The sequence below is a fragment of the Pongo abelii genome, chromosome Y (genome assembly GCF_028885655.2).
Source record: "Pongo abelii isolate AG06213 chromosome Y, NHGRI_mPonAbe1-v2.0_pri, whole genome shotgun sequence".
NCBI classification, from domain to species: domain Eukaryota; kingdom Metazoa; phylum Chordata; class Mammalia; order Primates; family Hominidae; genus Pongo; species Pongo abelii.
The window spans coordinates 50,196,110-50,211,046 of record NC_072009.2 but is presented as its reverse complement, the minus strand read 5'-3'; the positions used below and the strand labels follow the sequence as shown (position 1 = coordinate 50,211,046).

At 37.5% G+C, this 14,937-nt stretch overlaps 1 long non-coding RNA gene across 1 annotated transcript; it reads left to right on the top strand.

Annotated features, from left to right (window-relative positions):
- The first annotated feature begins 6,413 nt into the window (after positions 1 to 6,413).
- LOC129053207 (uncharacterized) lies at positions 6,414 to 13,871 on the top strand. Its single transcript, XR_008518260.1, has 2 exons — positions 6,414 to 6,648; positions 13,711 to 13,871. It is a non-coding gene; the product is annotated as an uncharacterized LOC129053207 (long non-coding RNA).
- The last annotated feature ends 1,066 nt before the right edge of the window (positions 13,872 to 14,937 follow it).

The following is a 14,937-nucleotide window of genomic DNA, read 5'->3' as shown; positions in this document are numbered from 1 at the left end:
AGATATATTCTTTTTCGGCCTGAGCAATTCATTTGAAAGTGCCCTAGCTTGTCACACTAGTAGAAATCAGCAGGTGCATCTTGGAGATTCTGGACCTTGTAGGCCTCTGAAGCGGCCAGTAATGCCTTTCTCATTCTCTTGTGACTCCCTTCTACTTTCTAGGTCTCCTCTTTCCAGTTCTTGTTTTAAAAGATCAAAAAAGCCACCCCAGAAAGTTTTCCACAGTGCTATCTGATTCCATGGCCTGCGTCTGTGGTTTTGTTCTGATATTAGAGGATGGCTGAGAAATAAACTACTATTTTAAAATTGTGTATCCCTTGATTGAATTAGGAGATGGAGATGAATGTTTTGCTAAAGCTTCTCTCAGCCTTTCCAAATAACCTGTGAGATATTTTTTCTAGTTTCTGATTTCAAAAAGGACGGTTCAGAGTAATTAACAAGTTTTGTTCTGGTTCTTTTGAAGCCTGCTAATATGCACAGTAGAAAGTGATTTCTTTTCTATTCATCTCTAGGTTTACTAAGGCTTCATTTGGGGTTTTCAAACAGCACTGTTTTTCTTTGTGTTGGAAATAGTAATTCCGACTTTTTGTTACCCATTTTTCATCCTTCACTTCTGTTTATTTTTTGACTGACTAGAGGATGTCCATTGTTCATCTTCAAATTCCTTTGCTGTCTGCAGTGCTGCCTGTTTTTCAGCAGTAGTTAAAATGTGGCTTAAAAGTTGCACTGCATTTCTGCACATAAGATGAGGCTGTTGGTTGAAATGTTGGAAAGCCTGTGTAAGTCTATCAGGTTCATCAGGGAACTGTGTTAAGTCCAGCTTTATGTGTATAAGTTTACTGCAATGAGAAGGAAATTTAAACCTTAGTATCACAGTATTCATTCTGCATTTGTTATAGGGGCAGCAGTAAAGTTGGAGGTTTACCGGGATTGCACAATAAGAGGTGTTTTTATACAACAATTCTGAGCCCCGGTTAAAGGAGTCAGATAGGGCACTCAGAAATTGCATTTGACAGTTCTCTAGAGATTTGTCTCTTTGACTTTGGAAAATTGTGTACTGTAGACTTACCTCATATGGTTCCCAAAGACCCAGGGGTAATTTTACAATGTTTACAAAATCTGGAGGTTTTCTGCATAGCAAAAAGACCTAGTTGTCAGCTATTATTGAAATTACACTTCTTTGAGAATGCTTGTCCTCCTATCAGGAACACGGCCACATGGCCACCTTGTTGCCAGTTGAATATTATTATTATTGTTTATAAATTTAGAGACTCAGGGTCAATGGAGTTCCAGGGCTTCCAAGTGCACTCAAGGGGAGTGCAGTCCACAGATGCTTTGTTGCTATTTAGAAACAGATGCTAAACAAGGTGTCATTCAGATGACTTCCTCCTTTTGGTGTTACCCACGATAAATAGAAAGTGTTAGAGTATCCTTTTTCATCTTTTTCCTTTGTCTCATCTGTGCCCCCAAAACTGCAATAGGTGCTGCTTAGAAATGCAAGCATAGCCTTTACACATAAATCTGGATGAGCTAGTCAGAAGCACTAGCTACACTCACCAGTGAAAGGCTGTAGCTTTCTGCCCTGCTTTTGTCCTAGACCCACTGAACCCCAAAGGCTTGAATGTTACCCCAGAGGTCTTGCAAATGGTATGTAGTAATAAAATTTATGCTAGACATTTTAATAGAGGAAGCGTCTTCATACTAACTTTGGCTTTCCTAACCAAGTTCCCAGTGAAACATCAGAATCTCCAAGAATGATAAAGACTGACTTTCAAACGTTTTAAATGCAAAATTATTGCAGTGAAGTACAGCTGGCTCAAAATGGTAGAAACTGAATGTCTGAATGGCCCTTCATTAGATGGGGAAAGCAAAGAGGTTAAAATCTGCTCTTTAACACTGGTTTTCTACCAACAATTAATAGTGGAGGCTGCCTGTTTAAAGATAGGACATGGGGGCTAATCACTGGTGGTGGAATGTTAATGGGAAAAGAATTTCAAAACTGTAAGTTTTGGGCAATGGATTGAGAAGGATCCAGGTAGGAAATAAATCTCATTTCACTAGGGAGTGATGTAAGGTTAGAAATCCTAGGTTGAAAATTCTGAGACAAAATTCTTTTTATTCAACAGTTAGGGAGAGAGATTTTGGGTTAGATATGTTGTCTCCACTAAATGCCTCCCAACATTCAAAAATTAACTTGTCTCATGGTGTAACTTTTATGTGAAAGAAAATAATATCTTTGTAAAAAATTCCAAATAAAGGAAAGAGTATTTATTTGCAGTTAAATCCCTCCCATACAGTGCCATGATTATCTATTATTGAGGGACAAAAAGGTCCTTTATAGGTAACAATTTATAGTGAAATCTTGAATTCCTCTTGTTTCACAGAAATCCCAAAAACAAACCTTTTTAAATTACACTACTAATTACTAAGACAAGGAGTGACTGTGTTAAGGAAACCTGTATACCTAGAGCTGTAAAAATGCCCACAACACTGCATAGAAAAAAATATGAAAGACATTATAGCTGTGAAAAGAAAAAATGTAAATTCTATAGAAAAAAATGGGAAGTCCTTGTGTCAATGGCCTGATGAGTTGTCACAGACCAGAATTACCCTAATGGTAATCAGATAACACTGAGACGTAGCCTCAAGTAGAAACTTTTAGCATACCTAGGACCTCCTCTAAATCTCATGTCACTGCCAGTCTCTTTATGAAAAAAATTAAAAAGTCTTAAAACAAACAAGATATTTTTTAAATGAATTTGAAAGTTTAAAGTCTGCTTTTACCATTCTGATGAATTATTTTCTTCCCAGCCCATGCAGCAACATATGTGTAATCTCAACAATGCACCAAGATGTAATAGTATCCCTTTGTCTGTAAGTATACCCAAAGATCTTTGCCTTAATTAAAAAAAAAGTAAGAAGCTGAGAAACAAAGTTGAGATTAAAGAAAAAAAAAGCACGACAAGAAAGCTCTCTGTCAATCAAATAAGGACTCAAATGTGTTTCCCACTATGAGGCTGGGGTTCTGGGTTATTACAAACTAGCAAGAGAAAGAAATGATTTCAGTCAGTGGGCTGCTTTGAAGATCACGCAATTCAGCTTGGCTCAGGGTCTTGGTCTGAGAATAATTAGAAAGCTTAACCCAAGAAACTTGCCTAGAAATAATCAGGAGTTGTTGTCATAATTTATATCTACTGCTCAGCTCATCTCATGATCTATCAGGAGCTGATGTAAAAGTTTGGCTCAAGGATTTGGCCCAGGCTTAATCAGGAACTGAAACAGTAATTTATAAAGGCTGGACTCACAGTCCAAAAAGAAACAAATATGCCAACCCGAACCCACCAGGTCTCACTGTGTTTATGCCAAAAAAATGGACAATAAACTATTTCCTGGGAGCCAACTGATTACACAAAAGACAGTTCCAAACTCTTCAAAATCCTTGGGTGATTCTGAAGGTGGAAGGGAGGAAAGTAGACTTTCTTCTGGATATTGGAGTGGGTGTCTTTGTTCTGCTTTTCAATCTTGGCTTTCTCTCCTCCCCTAATGTGACAATGATGGATGTGTCAGCAAAAGACCTTTATAGAATATTTTCTCAGCCCCTTAGTTATAGTTGAAACAGCCTTCTATTTAGTCATACCAATTTAATAATTCCTGAAAGTCCCACTTTATTACTAGGTAGAGATATTGTGGTCCATATAGAAGCCTCCATATGAATGGCTGCAGGAAAAACTCTTTTTCTCCACTAAGTGGAAACTAATATTAACTAAGAAGTATGGGATGTCGAGAGAAATGTTGCTGGGCTACAATCACTGTATGCATCTGTATTTACCTTAAGGATTGCACTATCTTTTCTGGCCAGAAGCGTTATTTCCCAAACCAGAAGGTAGAAAAGGGCTAGAAGTCATTATAAATAAGCTGTAAAACAAAGGCCTTTTTAGACCCTGCAACAGTCTTTATGAAACCCCAAATATCAAAGAATGTCATTTCTTAACATGCCCAGAAATCCCATTAACTTGGATCTCAAGAAGCAAAAAGTTTAACCAACTCATAGGTATTGGGGGAACCAACCCCTGATATTTCAACCTCGGTTCTTTTATATTTTCCCTAAGTGTCAGGCAGTCTGAGAAATAAAAGGATAGGTTACAAAAAAAGAGATAAATTTTAAAGCTGTGTGTCCGGGGGAGATGTCACATGTCAGCAGGTTCTGTGATGTCCCACAACCCACAAAACCAGCAAGATTTATTAGCAATTTTCAAAGGGAAGGGAGTGTGCGAATAGGGTATGGGAGACAGAGATCACATTCTCCATAGGGCAATAAAAGATCACAAGGCAGAAGGTCAGGGTGAAATCACAATGTCAGGGTGAACCTACAATTACTAATGAAGTTCCATGTCCTGCTGTGCATGCAGTGTCATTGATAAACATCTTAACAGGGATCCAGAGAAGAGAACCAGTCTTACTGGAATTCACCAGGCTGGAATTTCCTAATCCAAGCCATCCTGGGGGTGCTGCAGGAGGCGAGGGTGTGCTTCATCCCTTACCTGCAACTGCATAAGGCAGACACCCCTAGAGCGGCCATTTTATAGGACTCCTCCTAGGAATGCATTCTTTTCCCAGGGCTGTTAATTATTAATATTCCTTACTAGGGAAATAATTCAATGATATTTTTCTTACCTGTTTTTGGCAATAAGAGAAATATGGTTCTGTTCTGCACGGCTCCCAATCAGTCAGACCTAATGGTTATCTCCAATGTTCCCTGAACATCACTGTTATCCTGTTCCTTTTTGAAGGTGCCCAGATTTCATATTGTTGAACACACATGCTTTACAAACAATTTGTGCTGTTAACACAATCATCACAGTGTCCTGAGGTGACATACATCCTCAGCTTATGAAGATGAAGGGATTAAGTGATTAAATAAAGACAGGCATAGGAAATTATAAGATTACTTATTTGGGGATCTAATAAATGTCCATGAAATCTTCACAATTTATATTATTCTGCCAAAGCTTCAGCAGGTCCCTCTCTTTGGAGTCCGTAACTTCCTGCAACACATGGGTATTTGGAAGTAAAACCCACGGTTGTGCTTGGCTTTGAGAGGTCTTATCAGAGGTTCCTCATGAAGAAGAGTTTCGCCAAAGGCAATGTAGAAAGCCGATTTAAGAACAATAATTTGGCCCACAGTTTATGCCAATAATTATTTTAACTATTAAATTTTAGACTATTTTGCTGTCAACTCAGGCCTATTATATTTGATTTTTACAGAAATGAACAAGAAAAATAGAAAGATTTCTTTCAAATCTTACATTGGACATTATCTTCTAGTCTCAAGTGGTGTTTGTCTTTGTGGGGGTAAGACTAAGAAAGCTAACAAAACCAAGCCCTATGCATCCACAACTTCTCTGGCATAACTATAGCTGTCAGTTACAGGGCCTGTCAGCAGCCTCAGAATTTTTAAGCTGTTTATTTCCTCAGCTCATCTCATTTTATAACGTATGGTTTGATAACCCAAATTTTTTCTTCTCACACAGAGGAAATCAAACTCCAAACGGTACTGCAAATGAAACCACTTATGAAAACACCATGTTTCTGTGAAACCTTATCCTGGCCTCAGGTGGAGCTCCAGCTGTTATGTTTCATTGCACAACCCCCCTCCCTAGCAGGAAGTAGCTAGAAAGATCAATTCTGTCTAACGGCAGTTAGTTAGGTAGTAGCGTTTTACTCTCGCTAACAGAAGAGAATAGTTAGGTAGTTGGGGCCCTTGGTATAACTTCTAGGAACAAAGATCCAGCTTACCAAAAAATAGGCTACAGACACATATTATTAAACTTGCACAAACCTTCAGCCCACTCACATGAAGAAACACAGTCCAACATAGACAGATCTTTGTTCTTTATGCACAAAATATGCTCACAAACATACTGATTGAAAAGCAAAAACAACAAGGAAACATCCTCATCTTTTGTATAAGCAGTGGACTTCCAAAAATAGCGGCTTTTCTTCAGGTGAGGAAAGTACACGGTGGGTGACAACAAGTTTTAGTGGGCACTTTTCTGGACACGCTTTGGAATATAACCTGAACTAGTATAAATAATCACGTCAGCCTCTGATTAGTCACGGGTAGAGGTCGTCGGCCAAGGTTTCACATCAGCACTTGTTTGGTCCCAAGCAAAATTCCAAAGCCAAGCTGAATAAGGCTTTTTCCAAGATCAGTCATCACATTCTTCCATTTCCCAGTATATGAGGACCCCAAACATCAGTGTCACACTGGAGAACCAATTTGGGTTTCCACTGTGGAGAGCTATTTTAATTCCCTTCTTAAACTTTGGTTCTAACTTCACTTTATGTGCACTGTCGTCAAGTTTTTGGACCCGAGACAAATCACTCTTTGTGATGTCACACAGTGAGAATTTGCTACTTGTGGTGCATTGGTGAGACTACAATTCAAGCCTGAATTGAGCCCTGGGATGCATAAGTCTTACCTGGTCATCCAAAATCTGGCCCTGGAATAAAAACTATGTCTCTGCAGGCATTCCACCTTCCAGTGGTCACCACCACTGGCTGGACTGGGTTGAAGTGGCATTGTTTTGTTTTCTCTGCAGTTCTTCCTGAAGAGTCCTGGCTTGCCAAAGTTTCAGCAGTTAGAAGGTACAGCTCAAAACTCCTGGATTTTGTATACCTGTAATTCAGTCACTAATGCCTTTGTCTATCTCTTGCTTTTCCCTCCTTTCCCATGCCTCATTGTGGGCCCTGCTGTAAAAGATGAAGAATGCCACCCACAATTTTTTCTACAGTGTTATCTTTTACCATGGTCTGCTTTTGTAGTTATCTTCTGATTTAAAGTTTGAGTAATAAACTTGCTTATTAAGAATACCTGTATTTCATTTAAATCAGGAGATAGAGAGGATTGTTTCACAAAATCCACACAATCCTCTCTCAGCCTTTTTGTAAAGTCTGAAATATTTATATGTGATTTTTATTTCAATATAACCAGTTTGGATTAATTAAGAGGTTTGATTCCAGTTTCTTGAAAGCTTTTTAACATGCACATTAGAAAGTCTTTTTGTTTCCACTGATCCATAAAATCAGTAGGTATTTAGTTGTGGTTTTTAAGGGGCACCATCTCCCTTCTTATTGGAAATGGGACTTCTGTCTCCTTTCCCATATATATATATATTTTTTTTGCACTGGTTTTGTTCTTTGCCTGCCTATATTAAACATGCTATTTTTCTCTGAAACTCTCAATTGCCTGTGTGGCTTCCTGTTGCTCAGCAGTACTTAAGATTTGGCTTAGGAATGACATAACATGTTGCCATGTAAAGCCAAACACTTGGGTAACATTTTGGAAAGCCTGTCTGTATGCATCTGGGTTATCAGAATGCTTTTCTAGGTCCCAATGTATCTGTTTAAAGTCTTATAATAAAAAGAGAACCATGAATTTATATACACCAGGTTTCTTAGGCATTTTCTTTAGGGTTAACGGTTTAATGGAGGGCTGCCTGGGAGAACTGAAGAAGATAAGGATGATAAAGTGACTAGAGGAGTCTCTGGATAGGGAACACAAGAAAAGCTGGAACATCTGGAAGTTTCTTCTGAGGGTTTCCTGGGGGTTTGTTTCTCTGACTTTTGAGAATTGTTCACTATAGACGAGTCTGACATGCTAAGAAGGCATGGTCAACATTACAATGCTTACAAATATCTAGGTTGTTTGCAGGACAAAGAAAGTACCTCAGGCAATTTGCCTTCCCACTTACAGAAAATATCTAGATGTTGGGTAATATTGAGAGAGAAAAGTTAGGTAGATAGGATGGATTCTTGCTAAAACTACTTTGAACAAAGAAACAGGCTAAAATACCAGGCTGCAGGCAGATGTTTAAAAAACCTGCAGAAATCTTCAGTCCACTCATGTAAAGGAACAAAGCCTAACAAACAAATATTTTTGCTTTTTTTTGTTACCTAAATTATGCCAACAGATAATCTGATAAAAGAAGAATGTTCTGCATAAAAGTATTTTTCTTCTTAGATAACGCACATACTTCCAGAAAACAGTCTCTATTCCTTTTACACAAGGGGCTTCAATGTGCTTCAAAGAGCACTTTTCTCCTTCTTCTTCTTCTTTCTGCATATGCTTTCCACTGTGAGCTGAGCCACTATAAATTTTTACTTCAGCTAAATTTCAGTCCTGGGTCAAGGTTCTGACTCAAACCAACTAGTACTTTTTCAAGACTAGTAAGCACACTCTTTTCTTAAATCATAAAATCATCAGAACCTGCCTCATAGTGAGAAATACATCTCTCTCCTAACTGTGCTGTCAACAGTCATTTTTTTTCCCTCTTAAGCTTTCAATCTGACTTCTCTATAGTGAAGAAAAAAAAAAAGTCTAATGATACCTCAAAATAGCAGACAGATATATATAGTGGTACATCCATGTGACTGCAAAAGTGTTCATCAGAACACACTGAAGACCACTGGGTAAAATAAATAGAGACTATTTTCTGAAAGATAAGTGTTTTTATGCAGAATATTCTTCTTCTTTTATCAGATTATCTGTAGGCATATTTTAGGCCAAAAAAATGCAAAAGAATTGATTTATAAAGGTTTATTCTTTATATGAGTGGACTGCAGGTTTGTACAGGTTTTTGTTTTTTTTTTTTAATTTGCATGCAGCCCGATATTTCAGTAAGTCTCTTTGCTTATAGTAGTTTTAGCAAGAATCCATCCTATCTACTTAAATTTTCTCTCTCAATACTATCCAACATCTAGACATTTTCTGCAATTGAGAAGGCAAATTGTCTGTGGTACCATATATGCCAGATTTCTTTGTTCTGCAAAAACTCAGATATTTCTAAACATTGTAATGTTGGCCATGCCTTCTTAGCACATCAGACTTGTCTATAGTGAACAATTCTCAGCAATCAGAGAAACAAATCCCCAGAAAACCCTCAAAAGAAACTTCTAGATGTTCCAGCTTTTCTTGTGTCCCCTATCCAGAGACTTCTCTGGTCACTTTATCATTCTCAGTTTCTTCAATTCTCCCAACTAACCCTCCATTAAACTGCTACCCACAAAGAAAATGACCAAAAAACATGTTGCCTCTAAATTCCTGATTCTCTTTGTATTACAAGACTTTAAACACATAGATTGGGACCCAGAAATGTATTATGATAACCCGGATAGAAAGAGGCTTTCCAAAATCTTACCCGAATTTTGATTTTACTTGGCTGCATGTTATGTCATTCCTAAGCCAAATCTTAACTGCTGCAGAGCAACAGAAAGCCACACAGGCAATAGAGAGATTCAGAGACAAATAGCATGTTTAATATAGGAAGGCAAAGAAGAAAACCAGTCCAAAATATAAAAAGGAGGAAAACAGACCAAAGGCCCATTTTCAATTTATATATATTTGATACATGTTCTGAGAAAGCAATATATTAGAAGACTGAGTAGGAGTATAGGCGCACTTCTTCAACTTCTTTACATTACTTGTATTTCTGAGGATTTTGTCCTAAGATTTTTTTTTTTTCATTTTTGTACTCAAGAGCAAACAACACTGAGCCAGTGTCAGCCAGTTCAAATCAATAGGATGACTTCCAGCCTTATAAGACTCAAGTGGCAGTCCAGATAGAGAGAATTTGGACAATCCCCCAACATCCTCAGTTGATGAAAATGTTGGCTCTGTTCCGACTCATTTTTCTTCACAAAGCAGCTTATGCATGCAGAGACTTAGAATCGGTCTTGAGACAATTGAAAGTTTCTGGCCAAGGCTATACCTCCGTGTTATCTAAAGACTTCTGAACTAAAGCCAGTCAATGACAGTCCATCAGGATGTTGGCAACAGGATTTCCAGAATTTTCAATTTTATTTTCTTGCCTTTCTGCTTATGGCAGTCATGTCCTTTATTTTTTCTTTGTAGGCAATGTTGCAACCAGGAGATATATTCTTATTGGGTGGATTCAGTTGGTGATTTAGTAGTCAGCAATATTATTCAAATGTTGCTGTTTTGGTGGTGTCTTGGAAACAAATGAAATTCAAGTTTTTATTCTAAATTTTAACTTGGTAAAACCTTTTTGGGAACCAATGGTAGACATTTAGAACACTGTACAAAAAGTTTTCTTATCCCAATTGAATACTTTGTTCTGCATTTTTTTCTTCTCCTTCTTCACTGTCCTATTAATCTAAGAGGCATAGTGTAGGGAACATTTATCAAGCCCTAACCCTCTTTTTCTAACATTTGACAGAAAACTGTTTGTAATCAGAGTTTTAATTTAATATTTCGGATCCTAAAGGAAGACCTAGTAGGATAAGATGTTTCTCAGCATAGAGCCTTGTCAGCCCTTTGCCTAAAATGTCTAGTTTCCAACTTTCCCTTCCTGTGATGTCTCCCTAATAATTATGAGGCTCTATGTCCCATCTATAAGCAGAAAATCTCCACTTTCAACAGTCAAAAAAAAAGCTACCCTAGAGAGACAAATTACCATTTGATTGCTGATGTTTTTATAAAAGAAGAAAAGAAATGGAAACTTTTTTTTTTATTTGTTGAGGCAACTGTTCTGCATCCAGCTACAATGATATCTAAATATGAAGAAAATGATAAGTTTCAAAGTCAACCCCCCGTATTTAAGAGAATGTCAATGTTTTGCTAGGAAAATAGTAAGGGAAACCAGGGGTAGCATAAAGACTCAAACTCTGTTAAAGACTCTTGCTTCAATCAAACTACTACATAGTCTCTCTTAGGCTTCCCACATACCTGGAAGTTTTTGGGTTGAATGGGCTTAGAAAACAAACAAGGAATTTTATATATATATATATGTGTGTGTGTGTGTGTGTGTGTATATACATTTATATATATTATATATAATGAATTAGGAATTATACATATATACACACATATATACACATACATATATATACACATACACACATATGTATATATGTATGTAATATAAATACATATATGTGTGTATGTGTGTATATATATACACACACATATATACAGAGCATACATATATACATATATACACACGCTTATATACATGTGTGTTTATGTGTGTATATATACACGTGTAAGATATATACACATACATATGTGTGTATGTATATATGTATGTGTATACATACATATAGACATACCATCTGTATATACATAACAGAGTGTACAGTTATACATACATAAACCCTAGGTATTACATATATATGTATTACATACATATATATGCACACATACAATATGTGCGTGTATGTGTATATGTATATATACGCACACACAAACATATATACATATATAAACCCATATGCATATATATATATGTGCATGTATACACACATATGTATACATATACATATAAATATGTATATGTGTATATATATAAATACACACACTTATGTGTATATACACATAGACAAATATGAATATATATACGTATATGTATATGTGTATATATATACACACACACACTTATGTGTGTATATATACACATACACACACTTATGTGTGTATATATATACACATACACACACTTATGTGTATATACACATATGCACACATATGAATGTGTGTATATACATGTATTTGATACACACATATATAATACCCAGAGTTTATGTATGTATACCTATACACCCTGGTATGTGTATATAAATGTATGTATATATACACATATCATACATCTGTATTTGTATATATATGTGTGTGTACATACACACAGACAATTTTAAACATTAAGTAGCACGAACACAAGTGTAAAGTTTCAGCAAAATTTTAGTATATAAAAACAGACCACTTTACCAGCAAATTGCTACATGATTTGACAGCTATTAATGTGCAGATTAAATCAATGAGTGCATTAGAGCAGGGTCTGCCATTCCTCGCAGCCATTCCAAGTGATTCACCTCTCATAGTAATAGATTTTAAAGATTATTTCCTTATTATACCCTTACATGGGAAGGATAAGCAAAGTTTTGCACCAAAGCATCCTCACCAGTCCTACGCTATTTCAGCATTTTGTAGGACAGTCCTTAAAGGAGCCTCAGAAAATATTTCCTGCTTCCTACATCATTCATTATGTAGATGAAATTCTTTTGGCTGCTCCAATGGAAGAGTTATTACACCAAATGTTGAGAGAAGCAAAACAGGGGGAAATCTCAAAACAGTTCAAGAAAAGGTAGAAACAACCACCTCATAGCAACACTTAGGCACTATTGTTACTGGAAAAGATGTTCAACCTCAGAAAGTCGTCCTCCGTAGGGACAGATTACAAGCTTTCAATGATTTCCAACAACTATTAGGAGATATAAATTGGCTGTGCCCAACCCTAGGTATTGTTACTCATCAACTCAAACACTCAGACCCTCCAAGGAAATTCTTCATTAGGAGCAATGGGCTTAGGAGACAAACCAGTTGTTCCAGCAACTTACTAAGGAGGCAGAAGCTGAATTACAGCTTGTAGTGCAGATTCTTCAGCAAACACATGCCTCCCAGCTACAGCCATGAAAGATTTTGATTCTCTTCATTCCTTCTAGCCCCCAGTCTCCAACAGGATTTTTAGGCCAGATGATAGAAAAATATGTCATTGTAATAGAATGGCTTTTTTTTGAATTTCAATCAGAGATTAAAATCTCTGCAAGTTTATCTTTATTTAACTACTCAATTTATAACAAGGGGTAGGGATAGATCAAAATCACTTAAGAGATATGATCCAGACAAAATTACTTTTCTCCTTTTAGAGCCAGTCTAAAAGTATGAGGAAGAATATTGGATTCCCAACGACAGGTTGCAGCATGGGAAATGTTGACTGTGTGGCAAATTGCTCTTTCAGATTATGTAGGAATAGTATACAAGTATTATGCGTCAGACAAAATTTTGCCATTTTAAAAGTTCAACCTTTCATCTTCCCTGTGATTACTCCTCGCAAGCCCATTTCAGACAGCCAGACCTATTCTACTGATGGCCCTTCCAACGGTCTCCAAGCTACTTATGGTATAAGCATGCTCATACAATTAAAAACCCCAGAGTTTCAGCCCAATGCTCAGAACTAATGGCGGTTATTCAGGTTTTAGAGCTCACTGCTTTATCTCTTATTAACATTCTCTGTGATTCAGCCTATGTTGTAAATGTAGCCAGTCACATTCGGACTGCCACTATTAAAAGCACCCTAGAACTGAAGCTGTTTAACTTGTTTCTAAGACTTCAACAGGCTGTTTGCTCTTGTGCTGCTTTTTATATTTCTTATATTTGCTCTCTCACACAACTCCCAACACCCCTATTTCCAGGTAATAATAGAGCCAATAAGTTGATTGTTCTGCATTTCAACAAGCTCAAACTTCTCCTGTATTACTGCATCAAAACTCGGTCTTGACTCGTATGCTTCATTTGCCTAAGAGCCAGGTTGCAGCCTATACAAGCCCGTCCTACTTGCCAGCATGTCACTGGAGTCACACCCATAGAAGGCTGTAACCTATGAGACTTAGCTTCAAATGAAATCTGGCAGATGGATGCTACTCACAAAGCTGCCATTGGCAAGCTCTCCTTTGTTCATGTGACTATAGACACTTACTCTCATATGCGGCATGCTACATGCAAACCAGGTCAGAGAGCTGGTTACATACAATGACGTAGTCTGTCATCATTTGCTCATATAGTGAGTTCCTAAACAATTACAAACTGACAATGGACACGCTTATGTTATTTATGTTTTTTAAAATTTTTTACAGATATGCTCAATCATTCGTAAAACAGGAATTCCTTACAACCCTCAAGGACAAGGAATTATAGAATGGACAAATTAAACATTACAACGTGTGCTGAAAAAACAGAAAGGGGAAACAGGAGACCAGTTACCACCTCAAACAAAATACATTTACTTTTACTTTAATTTGTTTTTAACTTATTTAGTTAAATTTTTTGACTCCTGGCACAGATAGTAAGACTACAGCAGAACAACACTGGTAAGTTTTATAGGGAAAAAAGGAAAGTATACCCAAATATATTATGAAAATCCCCCTAAGAACGATGGAAAGGCTCAGTAACTTCACTGATGTTGGGATGAGTGTATGTTTGTGTTTTCACAAGAGATGGATAAACTGTGTGGGTGCTGTCAATGTGTTTGCAACCATGTAAATGGAGACTGGAAAGAGCCATGGATCCCAACTATGGATCCGGCTCCTCCATTACAAGCCATGAGTCACTTGAAACTGCTGGAGCATCAGGGTGAGGCAAACACCCCTGACTTCAAGTTTATGGCCATGTTACCTGTAACGTCCTGTGCAGTAGGTTTTCCTTGTGCAGAGACAAAAAGATACAGGGCATATGTTTCCAATACCCCAGTATTATGGAGTGTAATTTGGAGTGACACTCCCCTTGACATCTGTCATGATCATGGAGGATGGGAACCAGGACCCCTAACACCCCCTGACAAAGAGTAATTAGACTCTCAGAACAATGATTATCAATTATGCTGCACCATTGGAGGGACTTCCTTTATGCATCACCCAGGTACATCACTCAACTTCAGTGGCCTTACAAATTAATTCCAAGTATGGTTGAGTTACCATGGAAAAATCATGTACCTGTTAGGCCTTAGCTCTTTTAACATTACTGGTGTAGCTACTACTCACTCCCAGCCCCATCCTCCAAATTGTATTAATTATACAGAATGGGCTCTCTTGGAGAATTCTTACCACACTCCTTGGACCCAGTGTCTTGCCCCCCTAGCTAGACAACAGTTCATGCTATTGGTAGACATTATTTTCTGGGTCCCTGTGGTCATTTAGTTGGGAGAGAGGAAAATCCGACCTTGTGGCATAAACTTCACTGACGCTGGTCAGCATCTCTTCACTACATTGGGCTGGAATTCAATCCCAACCTGCAACAAGGTTCCCTTAGCATGGAACAGGCTCTAGCCCACTTTTGCCTCAATGGTATTATCAAGGAAAGAGATG